At 36.4% G+C, this 8,453-nt stretch overlaps 1 long non-coding RNA gene across 1 annotated transcript; it reads right to left on the reverse strand.

The window, feature by feature from the left end:
• Positions 1-5,331: 5,331 nt before the first annotated feature.
• LOC148035787 (uncharacterized) lies at positions 5,332-6,402 on the reverse strand. The gene is made up of 3 exons (XR_015690997.1): positions 5,933-6,402; positions 5,740-5,806; positions 5,332-5,621 (listed from the first exon to the last, which is right to left on the reverse strand). It is a non-coding gene; the product is annotated as an uncharacterized LOC148035787 (long non-coding RNA).
• Between the last annotated feature and the right edge of the window lie 2,051 nt (positions 6,403-8,453).

Consider the following 8,453-nt stretch of genomic DNA (forward strand, 5'->3'; position numbering starts at 1 on the left):
AGATTTACCTTTTGAGCTCTCTTTTTGTGAAAGCAATATTTCATCTTGTGTCTATCATCATGTACTTCCCATGTAGCTACTTGACGTGGATCTTAGGGTTTCTTCTCCTTTCCATCTATGATATTCCATAAGCCTTTCTTCATAAGAATCAGTTTGATTCATGTCTACCAAGTATGAAATGCATAACCTTTGAACTTGGTGGATCTATTTTCACCATTAGAAGCCATGACATTGTGTTTAGAAACAAAGGATCTAAGTAGGAATATGGACTAGGAGATAGAGCAAAGATAAAATCCTCCTTTTATAGCAATGACTCTCAGTTATGAAGTTTAAGAAATGCTAATGATGTTACATACATATTTGGGAATAATAGGAAAACATTGAAACATAAGATCAGCTGATCAAAGAGCTCATAATAACCAAAGTATCCAGTAACTACTTGCATGAATTTGTAGTGAGGTGATGGAATATAAAACATAAGCATTTTTAACTCAGCATTGATGAGCTTTACCTAGATGGTCTACTTGCTTTTGAATAGAGAGATTCTAATAGACATCAATAGATTACCATTGAAGGAGTGCAATAGTGGATTTGACCAAGAGGGAGTAGCCAATATAGATTTTGGTGTGATTTTAGCTAGTTGTAGTTCATGACAACAACACGTTTATTTTTGGGAAGCTCATAATGAGATCTAAAGTAGTTGTGGTAGCTTATTAAGGGTTAGGCTTATCTCTTATATAAAAGGGATAAATCAACAAACAATAGACCATCCATCATGAGAAGAAATGGCCCATGTAAGCCAATCTAGAGAATAAGTAGAAGTAGGTACAAATCTTGTTGTCTAATAACTCTAGAATAATAGATCCATACCGCTAGTGATCCGAGAATTAAGAACTTGGGCAATACCAACCCTCCTTTAGTAGTAGGCATGTCTTGATAATAATGACCACGATGAATAATAATGACCATTAATAGCTCTATAGTAAATCTTTTTTTAATAAAAAATGAGCAGCAATATCACATTTTTAGAGATCCAAGAACAAGCACAATTAGTTCACATGAGTATTCAGTAGCAACTTAGGGAGCTAGCCTTGATTTAAGTGATACATAGTGATTATAGTACACACTAATAGATCTACAGGATATTAGATCTATTTTTGGGTGATGTTTTTGAAGTATTTAGAGTTAGATGGTCATCTAAAAGAAGCCATGGAAGAAATATGAGGTATTGATAAGAAATGAAGATTGAATAGAGCAAAGGTAATATGCAAAAATGAGTTTGAAGGAGATTAGTTATTAAAACAATGAGAGCTATGAAAGAAATGCACATAAGAAAGGAGCAAGCTACAATTTTTTTTGAAATATCTCATAAATAAAAAATAGATTTTAAATTTTGAGATGGCTTTAAAGACCCCACTTTTTAAAAAGTCACCTTGTAGTGTTGAAAGCAAGAAAAAAAGTTTTAAAAAACATCATTATCAACAATGATAAACCTTTTGGTTAGAAATTAGTAGAAAGTTAAATGTTACATTGGATCACACTTATCCTATTGGCCAGTTCACTAAATTTTTCATTGGTGGATACTAATCAAAGGGTTCTTTTTGGCTCCAAATTTTCCCTAATGGCAAAAAATGAGGGGCTTGTGATATTACACTTTCAAGCAATGTGAGCACTCAATGAGCACATACTAGGAGACACTCTTAAGGTTGAACCACTTATTTTTGGGAGGGTAAAATTATGATAAGATAAAGTAGAAAAATGGAGTTTTATTTTTTTAAAAAGGATTAAACAGTGAACTCAAATAGTAGTAGTAAGAGAGAGAGGGGGGAGAGGGAGAGAGGGTCAAACTTTCATATGTTCATATTTTTGTAGGTTTGTTTAAGTAATTATAGCTTTTACAATATGATTCCATGTCTCTTATGAAGCATATTAAGTAGAAGTCACATTGATCAATGCATTGGCAATGTCAATTCACATTGGGCCACCACACATGGTCTCTTAAATATTCTCATTACCCATTGTGCCTCTCTCTCTCTCTCATGATATTTCAATATATTTTTCAATGTTTGGTCATTAACAGTGATTTTAATAACTGAATCAAATTTTTTTGAGTCCATTACTATTTTAGGAAATTTATCTTAGAGGTTATTGCACTAACATAAAATAGTAACGGAAATTTATCTTAGAGGTTATCTTAGTTTTTTGGCAACATGACGTTTCTAGGCTTGGCGTGGGCGACAGCGGTGCAATCTCCTTGGTCACCATTGGGCTTTCATAGCCCCCCTAGTGGGCCATCTCTCCCTAAAAGGGCTTGGGGAAATTTAATCTCTGTTGGCTGCTAGAAGCCAAACCCTAACTGTCAGTTTCCTGCCAGCCATAGCCAAGAAGCTTCAAGCTTCTTCAACTTTCAAATTTTTCAATGTTTGGTCATTAATAGTGATTTTAATAACTGAATCAACTTTTTTTGAGTCCGTTACTATTTTAGGAAATTTATCTTAGAGGTCATCATCAAGCTCATCAAGACCAACATCTACCATCTCTAGCAACATGAGCTACTGATGAGTGCTTGTAAGCACTAAGGCACATTGCTCAATCAGTGTTGCTGCTGGTATTTACAAAATCTGAATGTTTTTCATCAGAAAATTAAAACAAGTGAGTACTTTACTTCATGTTGTAAGGCTATGTGTACAATTATAAACACATAGCCATCATACACTAAAATTGTATTGCATATCTTGTGTGACTTTTTTCAAGTAAACTGGTCAATGAAATCAGAGGGATGAGTGTCATTGTACTCTCCTCAAAATAATCAGCAACAAGCATTGAAATCATAGACCGTCCTTGTCCAACACAAGGTTCATCCACTAAGCCATACCACAAGGAGGAGCCCAAAGTTCAGTCTAGGTTCAGATCATTGAAGCCTAAAAAGACCATTAAACCTCGAAAGAGGATTTCACATAAGAAATGACTACCCAAGTCATATTTTGAAATATTACATATGTATGATTTTCAACATTTTTCCTCATTACAACTTTGATATCACTTGTTTGATTTGCTTCCGCATTCAGCGGCAAGGTTGTAAGGGACTAGACACTGCCCTTGTTCTAACAAGTGGTAAGACCTTCCCATTGGCCACAACATATGCTAATGTCCGTCCTCAAATTCGAAAATTTAATGGAAAAGATTTCCATCCTTGGCAGGTTTTGATCAAATACAAAATGATGGAAAGAGGATATTGGCCCTTCATAAAAGGGACCAAAATAATTGACCCAGCCAATCCCCTTGATGGAGAAGATGATGAATGGGCTCAAGCCATCATCATGCTTCATTTAGATGAATCCTTAACTCATCACATTGACCAACTCTTAATTGCAAAAGAAAAATGGGATGAGCTCGAAAGACTCTACGGTGGTATAGGGAAGAACTCCAAGACATTTCTCAAGATTGAGTTTTTTAGCTTGGAATACAAACAGGGAGAAGATCTAAGCAAGTTCATTTCACATATGAAGGGGCTTATGGCACAGCTTGCCTCTGTTCAAGCACCTATTCATAATAAAGATGCCATTGCCATCTTGCTAAAGTCTGTGAAGAAGGTTTTTCCAACCCTTGTGACTACCCTAACTAATATACGGAACCCAACTTTAGCAAGTACCATCCAGTCATGCCTAGATGAAGAGAAGAGAAACCATACTGAAAGGTCTTCAGCATTTACTTCCCGTGAGAAAGTGTTAGTTCATACAACTTCTACTAAGTGCTCCTTTTGTCACAAAAAGGGGCATATAATGAGCAACTACTGGAAGAAATACCCTGACAAAATGAAGTGCAATAAATGCAAAAAGACCGGGCATATCACCAGTAAAAGTGTCCTAGTGTTCTAGAAGTAACTAAGGAATTGGAGGTCAACTTTCTCTCCCAATCTACAGGTGACCGACTCTTTTGAGCCTTGTAACACTCTCTACCTATAACCTTTTCTTGTAGCCTGATTTATAAAGGCATCTCATTGAGAATTAAGGGAAGGCATCATATTTGTATCCAATGCCACCTGGCATTGAGCCCCGAATGTTGAAAGGTAAGCATAGGAACTCTCCCTACATTAGAGAGGATAAGGGTAGCTAGGTGTAAAAGGGTTGGAGGACAGGGGGAAACCCTAACCCTAACTCCTCCAGTGGCTATATAAAGAGCCTAAAGTACACACTCAATTTAGAGGAGAGTGTACTAGTTGTACTTTGAGCAACTAACTAAACAAGATCTAGTCTTGTACTTGAGCTCTCTCTCTCCCTCTTGTGCACACTCTCTCAAGCCTTCAACTCTGATTTGCAACATATATCACTCCCATTCTTAAACAATTGTATTGATGTGTGTGTAGAGATGTGAAGATAGTGAGCAATGCCTATGTAGAGATAAGAAGATAGCGAGCATTGCCTTGAGTTAGTTGCCCTCTTTCTAGAAAATGTGTACACTTATAGCTTTTGGATATTTCTGCATAGTAATCTTGGAATATATATTTTATTTAATGTTTTAAGAAATGGGACCCATTGTGAAATTGTGGTTGAATGAGAAACAACTCAAGAAAAATGAAGTATATAACTAATGAACAATTACTATCTTGACAATTTAATTTTACTTATTTGGGCAAGCATGCTTGAGAGTGAGAAAGAGCATGAGAAAGAGAGAGAGCATGAAAGACCAATGTGTACATTTGCATTTTGAAATACTCTTCTTTTTTACCCCAACAAGAGAGATCATGGAACTTCAATTATATATTTGAGTGAGAAGGAGCATGAGAGAGAAATAGCATGAAACAACAATGTAGACATTTAGACTTTGTAACACTTCATCCGGTCATGGAACTTTGTTTATTTTTAGAGAAAGAGAGAGAGAGATGATTGACCGTCAATTTGAAGGTAAAAATGGTAAAAGGACCAACAAACCAATACCCCAAATGCAACACACCTCCTACTGTAGTGTACTGACAATTTAAAAAAAAAGATGCAACTCTTTTAGCCATTCACATTGATACAATTTTTTTCTTATTACATATAAGTTTAATGTAAGACCTTAAAACAATACACCCTCGAGTGTCACCATTAGCCCCTCATTGTCACTCTTTTGTGAACCTTTTGTTTAAAACTAGAGCTATTTGATAGAAACATTAAAATGTCCCAAATATTTTTGTGTGAGCTTCATATTATATATATATATATATATATATATATATATATATATATATAAAATTCAAAAATATTTAAATAAATCACTTGGAGTTTTTTTAAAATCATTGAGGATCTTTAGATGACACTTTATTGGCTCCTTTATCGTGGTCCATTGAGGGAATAAAGCGATGTTGCTGTTGTAATGCTTATATTAATAAATATATACAAAAGGGTACATAAGGATATAGGTTTCTTGAGACATTGCATGGCAATCCTCAACGATTGCAACAGACGGAAAATTAACGGGTGCGTCTTGGTTAGTAGCCAATTAAAAAAAAACTAAAAAGTCGTAGCTTCGAGGGCAATTTTACAGAAACGGTGCAATTTTATTAGAATCAACCCATGACGATGGTAGGATCGCAGCAACAACACTCCTCCACCAAACAGCAACAACACAATGCCGCCAGGCTGCAATCATCATCACCATCGCATCAAACCAACCCAAATTTCCTATCTGTATCTAACATTCAACCAATCAAAAAACGGGAATATAATTAATCATCACAAGACAGAGAAGCTCTCGTACCATCCACGCAAGAAACCTCCGCCGGAGCGCCTGGGCGGCCGTTGCTGGTAGTAAGCCGGAGGATACCCTACAGAAACACAGTATTTAAGGCAAGATTTAGGAATTAGAAGGATCATATACGGAAAGAGCAGGCATGAGCTGAAGAAGGAAAAACTCTAAAAACCAGCACAGAAAGCCATGTCTGTACAAGTACCTTGTGGCGGGTAGCCGTGGCCATAGCCATAAGCCTGCTGATGTTTTCCATGATGATGATCATGATGATGATGATGCTGGTGGTGGTGATGGTGGTGGCCGTATCCCATCTTACTCTTGTAGTCTTGGTTCGCAAAGAACAGTCGAGAGCTACAGTACTAGACACGCAAGAGTAAGAAGGAGCAGCAGCAGCAGCCGCCGCCAATCCCAGTACCCAAAGACTGGCAGTCGACAAGACGATGATGCTGAAACTCATGAAGCAGAGAAGTGGCAGTAGATGATCGATGAAGAAGAAGATGGGTAACGTAATCAACTAGTGATCGGAGACAGGCTTACGATGATTGATGAAGAAGAAGATGGGGAACTTAATCAACTGATCACAGTGGGAGACAGGCAGACGATGATTGATGAAGAAGGTGGGGAGACAGGCAGTCCTTCACTTCTATTATGCATACCTGCTAGTACCCTAAATCGAACCGCCTCACCCGCCCTTTCCCGTGTTTTGCCCGCGTAGACACGTGTCCCAACCAGATGTCGTGCTCTCTCTCTCTCTTTTGACCAGACGTGTCGCTCTCTCATTCGCCAGCCATAACAAAAGTACAAAAAACATTTTACTTTTTGGGGTAGTAAATTAAACAGCCTTTAATTCAAAAATTTTGAGGGATCTTAGAATAAAATTACATGGATTTGCCACATTTTTCACTTTAAAAAAAAAAATCAAGGTTTGAATATCTTTAAGGTTTTTTTAAATAAATTTTCTAGTTTCATTGTACATTGAACCTTAGTTTTTCATGAATCGCCTATATTTGAAAAGAGAAGTAGGTGACATTCTTTTTATAGCCTACACTTGAAGAGAGAAGCATATGGCCACACAATCCATGTGAATGATCCTTGCAAGACAAGTCGATTGATATTGTTGTGGCACCCTCCAATTTGCTAGAAGAACACAGACAATAGATTATGTGATTAGTGATATGGTGCTACTATGAGTATGATGATTGTAACACTATGATGCTAGAAGATTAAATAGTGGACTAACTAGTTGAAGCTTAAAGGTAGATAAGGTAATTGTTGGGTCCAAATCATGCAAAACTTGGCTTTTGAGTTAATGTACAAGAAGGGGAATTGCTGCCAATAATAATTCCCATGGGTCTTTACATGTAGTTGGTTGGCTCATCAACTTATAAATCCCATGAGGTAAGTGAGGGAGAATGAATGTTATTGTCAGTCTCCCCAAGACCAAGAAGGGTCATTATGGTATTTTAGTGATTGTTGAGAGACTAATACATAAGGCACATTTCTCCCTCCTAAGCTTTGCATTCTTTCCAAGGTACTATAATATTCTAGTTCATTTACAAAAGTGGGATTTATGACCTAAAAGTTAGTTTTTCCATTTGAGAGCAAGGGTCAACCCATTGCTCATGTGAGTTAGCTTAATCAAAAAATGGGAGATGAGGGGGGCATCTAGATCCTAAGTCTCTTCACTAGAGGTAGGCTTCTTGCTTTTACTTTGGAGTACATCATTCCACAAAGGCAAAACACAAGTATTCTCAAGTTTGATAGTTCTCTTAAAATGCACTATAGCATGCCAACTACCATGCTTTGATTCTAGGAAGTTTGTGAATGGCCACACCATGCACCACCATTGATGATAGCTATTATTCAAAGTGGAAAATCATGTGAATCAAGGCATTATACTTGTTACATTGTAGGAACTATAATTGTTACAAATACACAAAAGACTAGAAATTGTAACATTCTTCCCAAAAAGCAGTACATATTATCAAACTTAAAGTTGAATGCCTCCATACATTGAAGCAAATATTGTGATTTGTGGATCTATCAAAATAGAGTATTGCATTGGCTCTTGATTGCAATATTTGCTTTTATCTTATTTGGCCTAGCACAACTACTAAAATTTTAAACAAAAGCAATGTGTATTATCAATCAACGTGATAAGAACAATTGTATCACTTTTCCCAACCAAGCTACGAAGGAAAGAGTGTTATTAATGTCTTCTTGGGACATGATCCCTTTGGCATCACTTAGATGTGTTTGAAACTATTTATTGATAGATTGGATTGTCGTAATCTTTTCTATATATATTACAAGCTTTGGTTTGGTGGCCCCCAGCGAACCTATCAAACCTCCATTTTTTGTAGCCTGAACCTAAAAGGAAGCTCACAAATTCTGATGTGCCAGAATGCAAAGTTTGAAAGTTTGGATTGAAAATAAAGAGAGAAAAGAAATATTTTTTGAATGGGAACCTCAAAAATTCCAAATTTTGGAAAGGGTGAAAGGTTTCATAGCAAGATCTAAATCATGGGGCCATTGAAGAAGTCTAAATATAAATACTGAGTTTCTTTCAATCTTCTTTTTGTTTGCTTTTGATCACTTCTTGTATGGCACTATACATGCATTTGTTTATTAGTCTTCTTTTTATGTGTCATTCCTTTAGTATTGGCACTTACGTCTACATTTAATAAAACTATGTCAACATATATGCTTTTTGAGATAGTTTA

The sequence above is a fragment of the Lygodium microphyllum genome, chromosome 5 (assembly GCF_053477565.2).
Source record: "Lygodium microphyllum isolate KBCC chromosome 5, Lygodium_microphyllum_v1.1.10, whole genome shotgun sequence".
NCBI lineage: Eukaryota > Viridiplantae > Streptophyta > Polypodiopsida > Schizaeales > Lygodiaceae > Lygodium > Lygodium microphyllum.